The sequence below is a fragment of the Mauremys reevesii genome, linkage group 2, assembly GCF_016161935.1.
Source record: "Mauremys reevesii isolate NIE-2019 linkage group 2, ASM1616193v1, whole genome shotgun sequence".
Classification (NCBI taxonomy): Eukaryota; Metazoa; Chordata; order Testudines; family Geoemydidae; genus Mauremys; species Mauremys reevesii.
The window spans coordinates 26,971,589-26,992,150 of NC_052624.1; the positions used below are offsets into that span (position 1 = coordinate 26,971,589).

The 20,562-nt window shown below is 42.6% G+C and overlaps 1 long non-coding RNA gene across 1 annotated transcript; it reads right to left on the reverse strand.

Annotated features, from left to right (window-relative positions):
- Positions 1–1,107: 1,107 nt before the first annotated feature.
- LOC120396891 lies at positions 1,108–19,583 on the reverse strand. Its single transcript, XR_005593509.1, has 4 exons — positions 19,514–19,583; positions 19,063–19,260; positions 2,281–2,405; positions 1,108–1,148 (listed from the first exon to the last, which is right to left on the reverse strand). It is a non-coding gene; the product is annotated as an uncharacterized LOC120396891 (long non-coding RNA).
- Positions 19,584–20,562: the final 979 nt, after the last annotated feature.

The window sequence follows — 20,562 nt, forward strand, 5'->3', positions numbered from 1 at the left end:
ATGACACATGGCTCACAAATGAACCAACAGCATGAAAATGACTGCAGGACATGATTATAGTAAGGAATAATTGAAGGCACTTAAACCTATGGGCCAGAATAAATTGTAGCCTGCCACTCATGTAATGCTCTGTATATCTTCATTACCATTCCGTGGAAATGCCACATGCAGAAACAAAAAGTTTACTATGAACACTAGGAATTCTCACTAGCAATAAGGCAATATAGTCCAGCTGTACAAAGAATAATTGCTTGAATGAATATTTAATGACTGCTTAAAGAGGATCGCATAGGGAGTGAGGAGAACAAAGTTTGCCCTTCAAAGATTGCTCCTGTGTAAGGTCACTGCAATTTGTTTTGCAACTCTAACGTCATCTAGTATCAACTCCCTTTTTATTTATAAGGTTTGCCTCACTTTCATTCCTTGCAGCTACCAGACTGACAACTGTGGAAACACATGATATTTCAAGTATCCTGCAAAAATGGTCCCTACTCCTGTATAGCCACACAAAAACTAAGAGAGTCTTTGGTGCCTAAGCAAGCTCTATTGTTCCATGTTGCCTTGAAAAGGAGAACTTAACAAAATCAGAATGCAATAGAGACTAATGCCCAGAAACTACTGCAGCTATTCATTCTCTGTAAGTCTATATGGGGACTAGCTACTGTACACTGAGCTGAGCAGTCACTGATCTCAGTGTCTTGCAAAGTTTTATTCAAAACCAGTTGGAAGTAGGAGAGATATAGAAGACAACAAAACAAATGTATGTAAGTCTGTCACCTGTCCAAACTCAAATTTCAGGGTCTAAGAACCTCTTATGCCTGCATGGACTCAATCTCAAAATCCTTCAGACAGTATGGAGACCAGTCTCTTATTTATTTATGGATTTATTAATTTTGGGAAAGTCTTTTGCTGTCTTTCCTGTCTACCACTAGATTTTCAATCTCTCACCTGAATAGCTATGTGCATTCAACACCATGCAGATGAAGGTCACTTCCAAAACAGAGAGCACTTTACTCGGGCTGCTTTGTTACTCAAGATCTCTTTTTCAGGCAGCACCTCATTGCTGCAACAAACTAATCACAAACATGCTGGTTTGGTAATGAAGTGCTATGGATTTGCATGAGCTCTTGGGGCATTATACGTATTACCTGAAAGAAAAATGAGGTGTGTGCTTAGCACAGGAAAATGTGCACTGTATTACTGTCACAGGGCAGTTTTACTCTGGCATAAAATAAGCTAAATAATTACCAAGTAATTGGTAAATCTCAAAAGGTTTGGAGGTTGCTTTGGGTTTGGTGTGAATGATTATCTATACAATTGTGCTAGAAATCTAGTGAGGACAGGCAGACTTCCCAGTAAAGCTGCATGGATCTTGGATGGGGTGGGAGGGGCTGTTTTCCATGAGTTTTGTTAAATAGTCTGCAAGGATTGGCACAAGGGTCATTCCTGATGGTTAGCGCAGGGGGTTGGATTCATATATAAACTGAACAGCCCCATCTCCTTTGCCCCTCTCCCAACCCCCAAAAACATCATGACTGGCCACACCTTTTATCATTTTTAGAAGGAACATTGTTATGGGGTTTGCCTTTGTCATTCAGCTTGCTTGAATTCAGTGAAATCACACCCCATTTCAAAATTGCTCTTCCTTTGTTTAGACACAGATGGCTGTTATATAAAACAAGATGAGAAAGGTAGAATGGATAGCTGCTCTTGGCTCTGTGACCTGGTCCACACTAGGGAAATTAGGTCAGTAAAACTATGTCACAGGGATGTGAAAAATCCACACACTCCCAAGTGATGCAGTTAAATCTACCTAACCCCCAGTGTAGAGAGTGCTAGGAGAATGTTTCCATCGATCTAGCTACCACCTCTCAGGGAGGTGGATTACCTACACCAACAGGAGAACCCTTCAGCGCAACAAATGTGTTCACTGAAGTGCTACAACAGCAGAGCTGCACTGCTGTAGCATGTTAAGTGTAGACGTATCCTTAATTACAGCAGATTTTTGCCAGTGTAATTCCACTGGAGTCTCTTGAGTTTCTCCTGATTTACATGGGTGTAGCTGAGAGAAGAATCCAATTCAAAGCTTCCCTGGGATCTCAAATCCTCTCCATATACACAGATTTGGGGCTCAGGAAACAAAACCTTGACACTTTACTGGTCACATACCGGAAACATGTTTGTGGACAATAAGCAGGGGAAAAGAGAGAGTGGGCACTGAGTGGTGTTTATTATTAGTGTGCTAAGAGCTGTGCACACGTGAAAAATGACAGTCCCTACCTCTTGGAGCTTTCCAGTCTAAGAGATTTTTCCCTTTCTACATATGGTGATATATTCCTTTCTTCAGTCTTGTAGGACTGCTTATATCACTCGGTCTTGTTACAGCAGCGATAGCCCCTTTTGTCCTGTTATTAATCAAATAGCAGAACATTTCCACTAAACAATTTCACTTACAAGACATTTATAAAAACAACTTTCAAACCAAGGTTATCACAGGTTAATGGTGTGTGATTTAATGAGGTGCAGCTGAATGAGCAGCAAGCTTTCCAAGGGCCTGAGTCTCCTTTGCCTCTCTCTTCATGTAGTCATGGATGCCTGTGCAAAGTGAGTATAAAATGTTACCATTCTGATTTGGTGCACTTGACACTCACTTCAGACAGGTGTAAATAACTACCTAGGGTGCAAGGCAGTGGAGGATCAGGCCCCAGCTGAATGCGGGATGGAACCCACTGTAGAAACCCACTTTTGAAACAGAGCCCAGGAGTGATAGAGAGCTGCCTGTGACTCACGGAGCATGAAATTGTCTGATCAGAATGCGATAAATGACAGTCATGACAAATGTAAATATACAGCAGTGTAAATCTCATGAAAGCAATACATCTGGGCATTCTAGTGTTACACTGCAGTATACCAATCTCTGCTTTTGTGACAGATAAGCTCCTGTATGAAATTCAGAAATGGCTATCCATTACATCTAAACACAGAGCAAAGGGAAATGTGAAGGTGTGTGGGGCAAGGTTAGATGTACAGTAATAGACTAATCAGTAACAATTCCCCACCCAGTAAAATTAATACTGTCTTTAAGAATATAAGAATGGCCCTACTGGGTCAGACAAAGGTCCATCTAGCCCAGTATCCTGTCTTCCGACAGTGGCCCGTGCAAGGTGCCCCAGAGGGAATGAACAGAACAGGTAATCACCGAGTGATCCATCCCCTGTCGCTCAATCCCAGCTTCTGGCAAACAGAGGCTAGGGACTTTAACACAACTAGCTTGAACACATGCCACAGCCTCTAACCTCCCACCACCACCACCTTTTCCCCTGTCCTTTTCAGTCTCTCTCATTGTGATGATTAGGATTTATTCATGTTCATGGAATCAGAAATCTATAAAAACTTTCAACACTGACGAGGCTGAGTTGGGCTTTCTTTAAGCCTTCTGGAGGCTGCCATTGGGGGTACAGCCATAATAATTAAACAGCTGGGACCAACATTTAAAATGAAACAGCACATCTGTACTTTTTTTACATTGACTGTCAGGATTAAATGGAGAAAAAATCTTTTGTATCCATGTAAACAAAAAGGAAGTTCAACCAGAAGATGAATTTGGAAAGAAACTCCTAGTCTCTCTCGGAACGTGAGATGCTGAGTGTGACCTAAGATCTAATAGTTTTGCAAAAGGCCATTAAACAACCTGGAATTTTTAAAAAAGCATAGATACTAGGTCTCCTCTGAACTGAAGGTAACAAAACACCCTTATGTAGGGAGCTGGCAATCTTTCTAATCATCACTCATCACTTCATTCACAGTTGCTGCAGCAGAAAGTAACTGAACTATATCAAAGACTGTACTTTCAGAATCACTGCCAGAATTAGGGCATGAAGGCATTGCATTATTCTCGGGGAGAATACCAATCCAGCATGGCAGTAAGGGCTGGTTTAAATTAACAGTAGTTAGAAAAGTGAGGGTTGAGGTTAAAGCATTTCCCCTGCCATCACTCTGCACAGCTCTGGTATTATAGTTCACAAGGCAGTATGAAAGTAGTTATGGCAGTGGTGCCCAAAATTTCCCTCTCCCTCGCCCCCCTTTACCAGTAATGGAATGTGTCCATGCCCCCCTGAGCTGGGAGCAGAGTCGCAGCCAGGCGGAGGGGGGTGGTCTGGGGCCGAGAGCAGAGGGCCGAGAGCAGGGGCTGAACTGCAGCCAGGAGTGAGGTCACAGCCAGGGCCAGGGGCCAGGAGCAAAGCTGGGGCCAGGAGCAGAGCCAGGGCTGCCACTGCAAATGGGAGCTGGGGCTGGGGCCAGAGCGGAGCTGGGGGCAGAGCTGGGCTGAGTGGCGCTCTCTTCCTGCCCCCCTGTGGGGCTGGACCTGGCCCCTCCAAGCCCCCCAGATGTTCCTCCATGCTCCCCTAGGGGGCGCACCCCACAGTTTGGGGACCACTGAGTTAGATTGTGAGCTCTTTAGAGCAGGGACAGTCTTTTTGTTCTGTGTTCATACAACACCTAATACAGTGGAGTCCTAGGCACTACCATAATTCACATAATAAATAACAATAATAAATTAAGACAGAGTGTTCCCCCTAAAACTTCTCTTGTGTCTAGATATTCTAGCTCTTACAGTCTTCCTTATGGGCTTTTGCACTGCGCAGAGCCCTCCCCACCAATGGCAGCTATGGAAATCTGCAAGGAAGATTAAAATCAGTAAGTATCCTTCATAATAAAAAAAAAGAATAATGATTAATTAACAATCAATTCGGAAGCTGCCATGTTGAGACTCTGACTGGGCAAAGAAAGGACTCCGGGAATTTATGAATATGTGAGGGCAGGGAAGTTCAATGGAGGTATAATGTACATTTTATTACTGCTTTCTGTTGTTTTTCCCCAGTGGATAAATATTTACCCCATTGACCACTTTAGTTCCTATGGAATGAATGTGAAATACTCATTTATAGAACATAGATTATTTTTTCAATATGGTGGTAGCCCTTCAGACCTGTGATAGTGTTTATATTATAATAGCACCTAGAAGCCTCAACCAAGATTGGGGGCTCATTGTGCTATGCTCTATCCACACATATAGAGAAACACTCTTGTCCCTGAAAAGATTGAATCTAAATCGACAAAACAGGCAAAGAATGAGAGAAAAGAGATGGGGACCTGAGCTGTATTCCTGAATCTGTCACCCTTTGTACCTTTGGACAACACGGTTTCCTGTGTTGTCCAAAGATATATAGGAAGAGTGGCGGATTCAGGAATACAGCTCAGGTCCCCCCAATTCCCTGTTCAGTGCCTTAGCCCTTCCTTTCTTACATCCTCTTCCTGTTACAGCATATTATATAAAAATCCTTATACTACATACATGACCAAGATAACTATCACAGACACTATGATATGCTATCATATTCTGCTAAGCACAGATAAAAGTGCAAGCTGTGGAATAGATTAATTTTACACTGTGCTTGTGAATGTGCTTCTGATCACCTACAGTAATGTGCCTCATTGTTTCCATTATAGCTAAATAATGTGAGCCCCTTGGTGTGTGCCATTGTCTCTGCAGGAGTCCAACTTCAAGATGAGTCTATAACAGTGATCTTAGAAAATGAATGTTGTATAGTATTTTTCATGCAAAATGTATTCCAAAATGCTGTACAGATTTGAATAATGCAATTAATTCTCTACTAGCAAAGAGGAAGTTATGCATATGGGAGAAAACATTTTTTCAGATGTCCTAATGAGTTAGAGATTTTTAAGGTATCAGAAGCTACAGGGTAAAAGGCTTTCACACCAAAGTAGAAAAGACTGTATGAAGGGACAGAGAGAAAAAAGTCAGTATTAGATGGACTGAAGGAATAAGGAGAGGGAGAAGGGCAGAAAAGGTACATGAGTCTGGAGCAAGTTCATAGATTAGGTTCATTCTCATAGTGTCACTTAGAAAGCATAGAGGCCATTGAATGTGTTATGTGCCTCATGATATTCTGTCATGAGCCAAATCTGATGCATTACTGGAGAGGATGTCTGTGAAGGGCAGGTGTCAACACCACCCAACCATTGTGGTTTAGGTCTTTTGAGGGGTCTTTTCCATCTTGCTTTCATTGGGTCAAAATTGAAGGTGATTCTTGCAGGGAAGTTGGCAGGTATTCAGAGCAGATGACCACACCACCCTAGAGAATGTTGGGAGAGCAGGACCTGTTTAACTAGAAAATGGATCTCTTCACTAGACAATTTTAAAGACTGAATGATTCCTGAAATAAATAGGGAGACAGCTGATGGTTTTTGAGAATAGTGGTGATGTGATCCCACTTCTTATGTGTGTATGAAGGCATGCAGCAGAGAGCTGAGACTTGGGGAGACCATAAGGATGTGAACTGCAAGAGTCAAGACAAGAGGATGTTAAGCCACAGGGGATGTTGACAAATAGCAGGAGGAGCAAAGGACAAGGCGTCCATAGCAACAGTGGCTGAACTGTGCGAATAGACAGAAATGGAGCTAGTGCTAGCTGACCAGGGGATGCAGGGGGGAGTAGCCAGAGACAAGAAAGGATTGCAAACAGGTTCTGGGAAGACCACACCAGGCCAAAACAAAACAAAATCCCCCAAGGATATCCTAAAACTCTCATAGATTAAATACAGCCGCGTCAGAATTTAAGTTGTAAATGCATCTGCAGTACAATAAAGGGAAGTGCTAAATATGTAATGGAAAAAACAACAACCATGAATTACTGCAATGAGGGAGCAAGCAAAGATCAGTCTCAAAGCAGAAGATGCACAAACAAGCCAAACCGAAGGCTACCCAGTGGAGCTACAGTGAACATTCTTCCCAGGAGCCATTTGTACCTAACTGAAGGATGATACCCATCTCGCCTCCCACTCATCGTGGAAAAACTCTTGCAGGGGCAGGACAGCTACCCACCACCATCCTACTCATGAATGTGCTTTAAAGGCATAATGTGGCCCATAATTTGGGCACCAATACTTATTTCTGTTTTAGAACAGAAATGTGTATAATGGTTTGAAATCTATCCTGGGGTTGGTTGTGACACTTCCCAGGTATACGCAGGGTTGTGAGGCACCTTGCCAACACCTGCCCTTAGCATGAGAAAAACTTGTCTGTGCCTCCTGAGGGTCAGTTTCCAAACTCCACCAGTCTCTGGCAACACCAGGACCCCCGCAGGCCCGCTCGCTCTGCACAAATTAATGATAGAAACACACCAACCCCCGAACCCTCCAAGAGTCCACCTGCAGTGTTCAGCCCCGGTTCCTTTGGCACTCACAGAATTCATATCTCCATACTCTGAAAGGAATAGTATACACCAACTTACCAGTTTTACCTCAAGATCACCACTCTGCTTAGTACACAGAACTCAGATATGTTTATAATAAAAACAGGGAGAAGTTTATTTAACCAAGAACAGAGATTCAAGTAATAGCAAGTAGATAGAAGTATTGGAAACAAAGAGTTACATACAAAATAAAATCATAACACATCCTAGATGCTGATATTGCTCACTAGTGTTTTTCAGTCAGTTAGGCTGTGATCCCTTTTTCATGAACCGAATCACACTTTCAACCCCCTGCTCGTCTCCTCAGTAAAGGATACAGAATGTCGTTCTGTACCTACAGTTATAGTTCACAAATCCATTGTCTGCACTTGCAAACAGGACTCGCTCATGATAGTTTATTTCTTCCTGTAAATTCCCTCTGTGGAAGATTTCACAGTCCTTTCATTAGCATTCAGATCAGACAGTAAATGAGTGTCCATTGTGAACCATACAATACTCAGTTTACATGTAGCCAGACAAACATGTCTTGCCTGAAAGAAACCCATATCTCACCTTAGCCCCAAGTCACAGACCTTAAGAATACAATTTTTAGTATACACACTGAACTCCTTACCCATTATCCATATTTCATGATGATTATAAGGACCAGTGTGACACAGGCTTTCAGTAGAGACCTTACATGACACTCTTTGGTGAGTTATTATGTAGATGATAAACCCAGGAGATCCCTGTAGCCCAGAGACTCCCAAGCTGTGGGTCATCACCCCAAATGGGATCACACCATCAGCAGATGGGGTCATGGCACTCCCTAGTGTGCAAAGGATGCTATTTTGCTCCTTCTAGCATGTCCTCACGTGTATGGTGCATGCAAGGTCATGATGCATGGAGGATGCCAGTTTGCTCCACTATATGACATCCTCCACACAGTGACTTCATACATGTGATGTCATGCTGTGTGGAAGACACCATTTTGTAGAGCAAAATGGCATCCTCCGTCCAGTGTGACCTGGCATATACATGCTGTGCAGAGGACACCATTTTGTTCTTCAAAATGTTGTCCTCCATGCTGTCTGGGGTCCAGGGAGGAAATAATTAATTAAAATGGGGGTAATGACAGCAAAAAGCTTAGAACTCTGTCGGAGAAAAACTCAGTTCTCGCTTTTTGTTTGGGTGCAGCAGAGTCAGATACTTTATTCTGTTTAGCAGCTACAGCAGGGAGAGAGTGCACTAGGACATAGGATCTCCCTTTCCTAGACAGGTCTCTCAACAAGTAAACAATTACAGCAGCATTTATACTTTTGTTACAGACAATAATAAGCAACAGCTGCATTTTGTTTATACATATAGATATCCTGATATCTTGTTTTTCTCACTTAAGAGACTCCAGTCTACGTTTCGTATTATCTACACAAGGTCGAAAAACAACTTCTCACACAGTTCTTTTCCATTCGCCTCACACAATCCTCGCTTCTACAAATCTCGCATTATTAGGGTTACAATTAGCCTAACTCTTGCTAACAAAGACTGTCATGCATTAAGATCCCTGGCAGTTCTTTCTGTACTTCCACAACCCCCTGCTGTAACCCTTATGCACCCCCGTGCCCTCTTCAAGTTGGCACCAAGAGAACCCTGGGTCATACTTGTGAACTACAGGAACTTTTGTGATGACCACTTATACGTCTGGAATGTTATTGAAATTCTGTAATTTGATGTATTCTTATGGTTCAGTTATTATTTGATATAACTTTTCTCTGCCTTTTGATGTCTAAAAAGCTAAATTAATTTTAAAGAGCCTCCTTCTGACTTCTAGAGACATGCATGGCTGGGCTTGTATTCTCTTACTATCTGTATCCCTTTAATGATTTCAGCCTTCAAGGGGGCTGACAGCATTTCTTCATTTGATCAGTAGCTTGATCAGCAGCTTCATGCTGTAGCTTGCAAAGTTGAAGGGATGGGTTCTTGGCTCCGGGGGTCCTGCCATTGGGGCAACTGCAGCACTACCCCATTTATAGAAATAAGTAGGAGTGAGTAAATCTCCATCCCAGTTTTATGTGCCCTTGAGAGCTCTTTATTTATTCAGAATACCTCTAAATCCAGATGGCGGCTCCATGCATATTTCCAAAGCAGTGGTTTCATTGGTGAGCTCCCTTGTTACGGCAGAGCACTGAGGGGCACTCTAAGGCTATGTCTACACTGCAGCCAGATTGATGCTCCAGCGATCGATTCACCGGGGGCTGATTTAACGGCTTTAGTGAAGACCAAATTGACTTCAGATCACTCTCTGGTTGACCCCGATACTTCACCCCGAATGAGAAGAGTAAGGTAAGTCGACGGGAGAGCGTCTCCCATCGACCCAGCATTGTGTAGACATGGCAGTAAGTCGACCTAAGCTACGTCGACTCCAGCTACATTATTCAAGCAGCTGAGGTAGTGTAACTTAGGTCGACTTACTGCAGTAGTGTAGACATAGCCTATGTAATCATCACGTCTTGGGACACTTTATAGTGCCTCACTCAGAGCTATGATCAACAGTCACCCTTAGGAAAGTCTTCAGTTAAATTTTCATTGGTTGTCTCAAAAGTTTGCCTCATGTCATTTTGAAGGGAAACCCATGAAGTGGGGGGGAGGCTTTGCAAAATCATGAATGCAGGAATGATAACTGTGTTGAGAATATTACCAGTGTTTGAGCACAGGGCTAATCTTCCCCAAATGTATACTCGGTATGAAAGTGAGGCCATGTCATCTACAGTGCAACAGTGTTGCCTTAAGACCATCCTCTCTTCCTATTACTTTTCATTTAAATCAGGTTGGTAGGGACTTTAAACGAACTGAATAAACATACATAAGTGAGAGAAGCACAGATAGGTGTGTGAACTGAGCTTCTGCAACAGTGTACAACCAAGGCACCTAGGTTTCTCCACACACTTAGGGTACGTCTATACTATCCGCTGGATCGGCAGGTAGTGATCGATGTATCGGGGATCGATTTATTGTGTCTCGTCTGGATGCGATAAATCAATCCGCTAACGCACGCCCATACTCCACCTCGGCTGGAGTAAGGGGAGTCGACAGGGGAGCCGTGGCAGTTGACTCGCCGCCGTAAGGACGGCCACATAAGTCGAACTAAGATACTTTGACTTCAGCTACGCGGATAGCGTAGCTGAAGTTGCATATCTTAATTCGAAAACAGATGCCCCCCTTCCCCCGCTCACGTAGCCCAGGCCTTAGGCTTAGAATGGTTATTCACTCATTAGGGTGAGACCACTGAAGTAAATATGAGCAAATCTGTCACACACAGACAGGATGACCAAATAAAATCTCACTTTAACTGGACAATTTTTTCCCTTCCCTGCCCCTACTCTCCAATCTTTCAAATTGCCATCTTTTCCCTCAAATGAAAATTCTGACTCTCTCATCTTCTCCCCTCCCCCATGTCCATCTAGTGAGTTGTCATACCCTACCCAGAGCTCTTTTACTTTTCAGAGTAGATAGTGTAGCACTCACTTGTAGGCTTCTGCTGCCCATCCTTCCACTGAGATCAGATTTTTCCTAAGCTTTCAGCATTTTCTTCACTTTAGTGCACTTTAAATAAGCTTGTGAGCACACTAAGAATATCCACAAACTAAAACCATCAGATGAGACAACATGACTAACACAATTTTACATGTATTTAGTACCTAACCTCAGGTGGGATGCTAAGATGCTTTACAAACTATATGCATGAAGTACCACTGAAATACAAGGAATCTCTGCGTGCAGGGGTGGGGGTAGCAACCCAATGGAACACAGCTTGCTCCACAAATGTGAGAAAGAGTAGACTTTTGGCAAGTCTTTAATCTTGTGGGAAGTGCCATGAGATCTTCCGTGTTCACCCACAGCAGATGGGTCTTAAGACTTCATTTGAAAGACTTGCAGCCACTGAACTACTGGGTAAGGAACTGATGTACTTTAAAAGAATAAAGGGTTGACTTGAGCCTACCAGTTTGCTTAATCTGATTTCAGACTGTCTTAGTATACTAAAAACAATGCTTACACTACCGTGACGGTTACATTGTGGACACCTGGTTTTAGTCCCTACTCTTCCACTGGCTCATTGATTGACCTCGGGTAAGCCAAATAACCCACCCACCCCCAACCCCCAATTATCCACCTTTGTAAAGCTCTAAGACTTTTGAATGAAAATCATGATGTAAGTAAAAAATATTCTTATTGGACACAGGCTGCATTAGGGGTGGAGAGACATAGTAAGAAAAGGGTGAAGAGATAGGGCTTAGGACTTCCATTCTACACTATTCTGGGTAAGGTAAAACTGATCAAAAACTGTAATTGTTTCAGGTTTTTTTAGGTCACCCATAATATGGTCTGATCAGGAGGAACAAAAGAAAAACCTGTTTCATTACCTCCTCTAAACCTTTACAACTGCTCATGTTGGACAGCTGGGTGTTCCACACTCGGGAAGTCTCTATAACATTGTGCAAAATCCTATACCTCACATCAGGAAAAACTGAATAATTTCTCACTAAGATTTATGCCAGTCCTCAGGTTACAGAACAAGCCATGTGTGTATTTTCATGCAAGTCTGCCGGGGATGATTATTACCCTAGCAACTATGTTCATTGAATTGGGGGAAGGGGAACTCCATTAAATTCCTTGGAAGTTTTTTTCTGATAATATTTGTAATTGTTCTTTAAACTTCCTGTTGTCTCACACTGTGATCTTCCCAACTTGTTTTGTATGTGCGCCAAGCTGTTATACGCCTCAGGCGGTTAATATCATACCACATTAAACAGTACAGAAAGAAATACAGAGAGACTATCTCAGATATTCACATAATATTTCCACTTCTCTTGTCTCAGAAATTTTATTGTCAAACCCTTTTCTTTGAGGAAGTCTCAAACTAAACTCATTTTGTTGTATTTATTAGGAAAGCCAACACCACTAACACCTACCCAGAGTAGCTCTTTATCAGGTCATTTGTAAGAGATTACTGCTATTTCACTAGTTAATCAGCTTGTTAATTAGCAAAATTGCTAGCTGGTAGGGGGAAATGTATATCTGCATAGGATTCTGAGTACTGTAATGCTCTCAGGCCTGGTCTACACAACAGAGTTAGTTTGACACAAGAGAGCTAACTACATCGACTTAACTATAAAAGTGTCTACACTAAAATTTCACTCCTGCCGAGCTAACTGCCCAGCTATGCCGACTTAATAACTCCACCCACATGAGTGACATAGAGTCAATGTTGTTAGGTCGACACAGTGTCAGTATAGACAGTGTGATGCTTATGGCGACAGTTACTGGCTTTCAGAAGCTGTCCCACAATGCCCCACACTGACAGTATAATCAATTAAAGCTCCTGGTGAGGATGTGCACTGCCAACACATGGAGCAAAGTGTAGACACGCACAAGTGATGTAATTACTAGAGCAGCTGTATGCCAACTTAAGTTAGGTTGATTAATTTTGTAGTATAGTCTGAATTTTAGATTTAGCTGTTGCACTAGTATGTAGAAACATTGTAAGGAGCTTTTGTATTGACATAAAGGAACATGTTTGATTCTGGTTCTATTCCATGTTTGCGGATCTGGGCCTACTACTGCCCAATTCAACTCATCAAAAATCAATGGAAAGACTCCTTCACTCACTTCAGTGAAAGATGGGTCAAGCTTTTAAATCTATATTTGTTTCATTTCCAAGCACCTAGTATACTTTTGTAGGTAGACACAGTATAAATAAAATTCATTCTTATTATATTGCTGTATGTGGCCCTTCACTCATTGGACACACTTGTTTGTCTATAGAAAATAGAGTCAACAGATGTCTCCAACTTTGGAAAAGTTCCCGAGTGGCAAAGTTGCAGAGTTTTGTTTTTCTTTTGCCACTTTGCAGCTTTTCCAAAGATTATCAAGTTTTGGAAAGTTAAAAAATAGCAAAAGAAAAAAAGAAAACTGAAGAGGGTCTGTGATAATGAAGGTGGGGGGTGGTAGCTCCCTTTGATGGACACCCAGCCAGCCAGGTAGCTGTAAGATCCCTCTTGGTAACTGTTCTCTACTTGCTTTACCTGTTAAAAAGTCCCCTAGGTAAAGAAAAAAAAAGTGGGCATCTGACCAAAAAAGCCAATGGGAAGGCTAGAACTTTTTAAAATTGGGAAAGCAACTTTCCCTTTGTCTGTTGTTCTCTGGGCTGCAGGGACAGAGCAGCAATGCTGTGTAAGGTTTGAAACAGATATGAAAAAGTATCTTCCATACCTAGAAGAAATTATTTTGATAGGGAATGTTTAGTTAGACACAATTAGGTTTATTTCTTATTTTGACTTGTGGATCTCCTCTGTGCTAACCCCTGATGCTTTTGTTTGCTCATAACCTTTAAGCTGAACCCCCAAGAAAGCTAGTTTGGGTGCTTAATTTTAGGAATTGCTCTTTTAAAATCTAGCAAAAGCCTAAGTTCCAGATGTATTTTTTTTCTTTTTTGTTTTTAATAAAATTTAGCTTTTTTAGGAACAGGATTGGATTTGTGGTGTTCTAAGAGGTTTGTGCATGTTGTTTGATTAGCTGGTAGCCACAGCTAATTTCCTTTGTTTTCTTTCTCAGCTCTTCCCTAGAGCAGGATGTGAAAGGGCTTCAGGGTATCCCACAGGGAGGAATTCCCAAGTGCTCCTACCTCGGTCCAAGGCAGGGTTTCTCAAACAGGAGTCGCCGCTTGTGTAGGGAAAGCCCCTGGCAGGCCAGGCCGGTGTGTTTACCTGTCCCGTCCACAGGTGCAGCCAATCACAGCTCCCACTGGCTTCCAGCAACTCACCTTGGCCCGGAGCAGCGATCTGTGGCCAGTGGAAGCCGCGATCAGCCGGACCTGCGGACGGGGCAGTTAAACACACCGGCCCAGCCTGCCAGGGGCTTTCCCTTCACAAGGAGCGAGCCCTGTTTGAGAAACCCTGGTCCAAGGGGTTTTTTTTGCATTTGGGTGGTGGCAGCATTTACCAACCAAGGTTAGAGAAAAGCTATAAGTTTAATACAAGCCTGGAGCGGCCAATATTAATTTTTAGAATCCTTGTGGGCCCCCACCTTCTGCATTCAAAGTGCCAGAGTGGGGATTCAGCCTTGACAGGGTCGGGCAGCGAAAGTGCCCTAGACATCATCCTTTTTATTGCCTTCAGTGGCAGAAAGGAATAAAGAGGGGAAGGGAGAGAAACAGGAAAATGCAAAGTCAATGAAAATGCAAACATTTCAGGGTCTGAGTAAAAAACATGGAACATTATGAAAAATTGCAGAATGTTTCTGGTTTTAAAAGAAAGGCCTTTTTTCCATCAAAAAAAAGTTTTCAGCAAAAAGTGTCCAGGTGTACACCAGCTTGCATGAACCAGTCTGGCTGCACTGAAGTCAATGCGTAAGACAGGGGTCTCAAACATGCAGCCCGCAGGCTCTTGTATGTGGCCCGCCAAGCTCCCCGCGCCCCTCTACCTATCCGCGGGATTGCCCCCTGTGGGGCTGCGAGCCCCGCGCCGCTCTCTGAAGCAGCTGGCAGCACGCCCCTTCGGTCCGGGGGGGGGGGGGAGGGGGAAGGAGGCAGAGGGCTCCTGCATTGCCTCCTTTCAGGCACCGCCCCCCGCAGCTCCCATTGGCAGGGAACAGGGAACCACGGCCAATGGGAGCTTCGTGGGAGGCAAGAGCAGCAGATGCAGGGAACCCAGGGGCTGCAGGGACACGGTTCCAGCTGCTTCCTGGAACGGAGCAGCGCGGGGCCAGGGGCCAGGGCCAAGTGCTTGGAACTTGCCTCGGGCTCCACAATACAGGTACAGTAGTGGTCGAGCCGGTGGTTAGGGTACTAGCCTGGGCCTCTGGGGACCTGGGTTTAGTTCCTTGTTCATCCATATGCATCCTGTTTGACCTTGAGAGAGAGTCACTTAAGCCCTAACTCCTATTGATTTCAGGACTTAAGAGCCTAAATACCTTTGAGACTCTGGTTAATCTCTCTGTGCATCAGTTCCCAACTTGTAAAATGGGCATAACAGCACTTCCCTACTGCACAGGTGTGTTGTGAAGACAAATACATAGACTGTGAGGCATTCAGATACTACAGTAATGGAGGCCATAAGTACAGCATCACAATCTGTGCTCAGACGAGGGTGACCACCAGATGTCCCGATTTCATAGGGGCAATCCCAATATTCGGGACTTTTTCTTGTATAGGCACCTATTACCCACCACCCCCGTCCAGATTTTTCACACTTGCTAGCTGGTCACTCTCTGGTCATCTCAGACCACCCAATACTGCTACTTTTCTCACTACATTAATTGGTGTGATACATTTCTGTTGAAATTTTAAGTAATTTTAAAACATCCTATAACACGTACAGTAAAGTACCATGATTCGTGTGACTCATTTATTGGGTGTCCATGGGGAGGTACCTTAAATGAGGCTTGATTTTCAGAGGGTCGGTGTTCAGCACTTTCTGACAATCAGGCCCCTTTAAGGCCCCTATGTTGGGAACCCAAAAATGGAAGCATCCAAAAATCAACTCATCACTTTTGAAAATCTTGGCCTAGAAGGCTCATTTTTGCGATTACAGAAATAAAAGCTGGAAGCTATACACTTTTGTGCTGTCACTTTTTTTCAAGAGCAGAAAAGCTTGCCTTTCTTTTCTGCCACTCAGGGCATACAGGGATTTCAGATTTGATCCTGCTACAACAGTGGAGTTGCAATAAAATGGAACAACTTTATCCAACCTGACAAACTTGGGAAGCCTAATAGCAGCGGGAGATAGAAGGTTTCTGTTGCCTTTCTTCCTGTTTTTCTTTGTTGATAATTTTTTCCTCTGGATATTGCAAACGAACATGGTAAAAGGAGATGGGGCTTGAATTCACACAAAATGAGGCTTTTATCTTAAAGAAGCTAAAATTCGGTGCATCCAGAGCTCTGATGAGCACAGACAGAAAACCTAGCTCGGTCGGGGAAGTGATGTCACATTAATAACTGGCAACAATGATACTTCAGAAAAAAATTCAAAAATGCCTCCTGGACGTTAAATCAAGGGATATGTTTGCATGTTAACTGCCTCTAAGCAACCTGGTATAATAAACTACTGTATATGCAAGACTTCCAGATCGCTTACAGTGCAAGTGCTTTAGAAAATAGGGGCTTTCCAAGAGCCTGGAAAGACTTGTCTGCCGGATTGTCTGTCTACCGTTTTTCTTTAAGCTATTTTAAGGATATGATCCCATCCCAAGTATTTAACTCAGGAACCTGTCAATTACATGCTGCCTAATTGAACTCTCAGATTCACTGCAGCATTGACAGCCACAAAGCACAGGAACAAAAATGTGGAAAAAAGGCTTTGTGCTGTTATTTCATTCTCCAAACCCAATTGGAAAAGGTCAGATTTCAGATTGCAAAATCCCACTGAAGTTTAGCTACAAAACTGGGACAGTCATAAAAATAAATCCCTTTTCCCCACCCCAAAGGCAGGGGAGAGGTGGATCATTAATACTGGTTACTTACCAGGGTATAGCAAGGGCTTGGGGGGAGAGGAATAAAACCTGGGAAAGGAAAAATGTGAGTCATTTTTGCACTGCTGAGCTAGTAATGACTGACTAGGGGATGTCTACTTCAGAGGGGTTTTGCAGTCTTGCTTACTCTCATCTGATTTTGTTATTGGGAAGAAAATACGGGAGACAAAAGAGAGTTGGGGTTAAATAACAATTGGCACAGGCTGCAGAACATCTGTAAATAAATTAACTAAAAATTACAGAGAGAGAGAGAGGAAAGAGTTTTACCCTGGGTCTGATCCAGGTAAATTGAAACCTCCCATTGACTTCAGTGGGCTTTGACTCCAAACCTATGGAGAGTTTCACTATAACAAGAACTACAGTTGCCACCCTGATTTATACTAAAAAAATCTAGGAGTTACAGCCTACTTCCTCGTTCATGTATTTTCCTTACCTCTGAGTTTAACATTAATGGATTGACTGTATAAAACAAAACTAAGGGCCAGATCCCCAGCCAGTATAAATTGTCACAAATCCACTGAAGTCAAATTAAGTTTATGACAATTTAGACCAGCTGGGGATCTGAGACTAGACGGAGTTTACTCAATCCTCTAAAAGGACAGAATTTCAAATGCTCCATGCTCGGAAATAAACAGAGAGAGTGCCTACAAATGGTTAATAGTGTTAGTTTATGACTGACCAACAGTTGCTTGTAAGAAAGAAAGAGGAACTAACCAGATATGCACATGATTTTTAATTCTGATTGCCTCGAAATGTAGTCAGAAGTATGTGTGGCACTCTCTTTCATATTTAGGGGGTAATTGAGTGTTAATTCCACTGACCTTATTTGCAGCACTTCTTCCATCCTGGGAGCATTAGCTACTGTCAGGCAACATACTTTACATAGCTGTCTACTTAATGTTTTTCTTTTGACTGAATTTTTTACCTGAGGCATTTCAGTCATGTAACTTCAGCAATCAATTTTGGCCCAAAGCAGCATAGGCCTCAGTCACTGAGAAGCAAGTATTTGCATGCAAGCTTGCAGTTTAAGCACCAGGGGAAACAGTGAGTCCACACAGGCTTAAGAAGTAGGAATCTGAGTAGAATCATCACACAGTCAGCTAAATTACTGGGCATGTTATTACCCTTTTTGGGGGTCTGTTAAATTGTTAATCCCTTTGCTGACTGTAATTGCCTTATTGAATCTAAATTAATCCAATGTTTTACAAAATAATCATGCAATTCTAATGGTTACATACGAGTAATAAAAAAATGGAAACTACTTTGTTTGAAACCTAATTTAGATTAGACTCTGCTGAAACAATTAGCCTTGGAAAAGGCATTCTGTGCAGAGCTTTATGTTAGGGATTTATGGTTTGTTTGTATTTTTTAAATTTTACAATGTGTGAACACAGTAGTTTCTGTTAAAAATAATCCACTAGATTGGTATTACACCCTGCATATGACAGAAGAGTCACTGCCAAATCAGAGCTGGACCCACATCAGGAGAGACTGCAAGGGGTTAGTAATTTGTAGAAAAGTGGTTAACAGGTTGGGAGGCAAACCTAAAAAAATCCTCCCTTTTTCGGTACACTCCCGGCCATTCATTTAGAGCTGAATTTCCAAACCAAGCCAAAATCCCTGAGTCTAAAATATATAATCATTAACACATTCTATAGTGCACAAGAACTACAGCTGGTCCCAGAAGAACATACTCAACTTGAACAAGAACCATAAAATACCTATGGGCAATCAGGTTTTATCTGACCCAGTCTAAGGCAAAATATATCAGCCAGGTGTTTGGTATTTAGAGCACTACTAGGAATTACCTCATTATCCTACAGCACTACTCTCATCAGAAAAAGGCCAAGGGGGATGGAGGGGGGGAGGACATGGAAACAGGAGAAGGAGAACAGATAAAAGTGAAGCTTAAAAAAGAAAAAAACATGTTGCTTCTTAATTGAGCTTGGAAAGGAAGCAGGAGGAGGAGGACGATGACATATTTGGCCTATTGTGATTTATTCTTTCTAGTGATCTATGTCTGCAGGGTATTGAAGTATGTTGTTGTCCCTAATATGTAATTTATACCTTGTTTATCAAGTGGAATGAACAAGTTTAAGCAACAGGCAAAGCATGACATCTGATTATAGCGCAGAACCATCCTAATTTAATCTGGGTGTTCAATGAGCAAATAAACATTTTCCTAATTGTGTTGCCTGTGAAGAGCCTTCACTCAGGGAAGAGTCTACTATGGCTGGATTAGCGGAGATACTTGAGTACTTTATATAGCACCTTAAGCATACCTGGTAAAAATCCTGGCCCCATTAATTTTCACCCACAGCATCACATATGCTTCACCAAGAAGTCAAGCATCATTGACAGAAGACAAGAAGTTTAAGGTGAAATTTAAAGAGAAGGTTGGGAGCAGCGAGTTCCAGATTATAAATGGACGCATGATCTACATTTTCCTCTGGCCATGGCACCTGCAGTATGAAGAATCCCTGGGAACAGAGAAAGAGTGCATGTAAAAACCCACAATCACATGCACTAACATGTAAAGTGAGCACATGTCAAAAGTTCACCTTGGTTTTAGAGGTTCCGGCAGCATTCCCCATTTTAAGCAGTAAGTACTATCACTGGAATCAGTAACGCTGCTGACACTGGAATGAGCTTGTTGAGTTTGCCCACTGTACATGTGTGCAGTTACCATTTTGGAAATCACAGATACCTTTGAAAACGTGGCTCTGTAATTACCTTGAAGAATCATTTACCCACACCCAAAATGCTGCCATCTCAGGGATGAGGTAAGACAGCTGTTCGACAACAGGCTGCAATGAGATGGCTATATCTATACTGCACATCACTGGCAGCAGGCTGCTTCCATGCTGTGGTGTGTAGCTACATATGGCAGTGAAAAGCTCTGGAGGGGGGAAGCAGGTGAGAAAGGCTCTGGCAGCAGAATAGCAGCGTAGAGGTGGGAGGCACTACTTAGGCTTGTAGAGAGCAAGGTGGGGTACCTACACTGAAGGTTCAGCCATGTCTTTACTCACCTAGAGCACTGCCTCACCATCTACACTGTTATTTATACCCGGTGTACTGCACGTACTCTACACACTGCCAAAAGAAGTGTGCAGTGTAGACGTACCATATATGGTAACCCTTTGGTGATGGTCTCCTAGCCAGTTCTGCCCATGTGACAATATTCATAGTCAAACCAATTTGAATTAATTTTGAGAGGAGGATTACACAAGATGAAAGATAAATAGTTCACCATCATCAAAATACATGACTATAACCCCCTTCCCATCCTCCATGAACTTTATAATTCTACCAGAAAATCATCATATCTGTCTGGCCAGATATATACTTTTGAAGTCCATGCTTTTTATCACTTTGGGTTCCATTATCTCTTACAGGCCAAATCCTGAGGTCCTTATTCAATTTTTTTATTCCGTGTTTTCACAGCCAACCTCCCCCACCCCATCCCCCATGAAGTCAATTGGACTCATCTTAAGATATTTAGTGAAATTTTTCTCTTAATATTTTTCTCCATTATTTTACAGAGAATAGAAGATTAAATCTGTGTAACGGTAATTGACCATTTTTGGAACATTGGTCCTCTACTAATACATTTGCTTTCCTCCAATCTTCTGGTATCAGGTACCACCCCAAATTCTCTATGCTTTGTTCCAATCAATGACTGCTTAACTCGATGACCTCACAACCACACACACACACACAGACTGTGTAGGGACTATTTCTGTAAGCAATCTGGATCTGATTCTCCTCTGGATTTCTTGGGG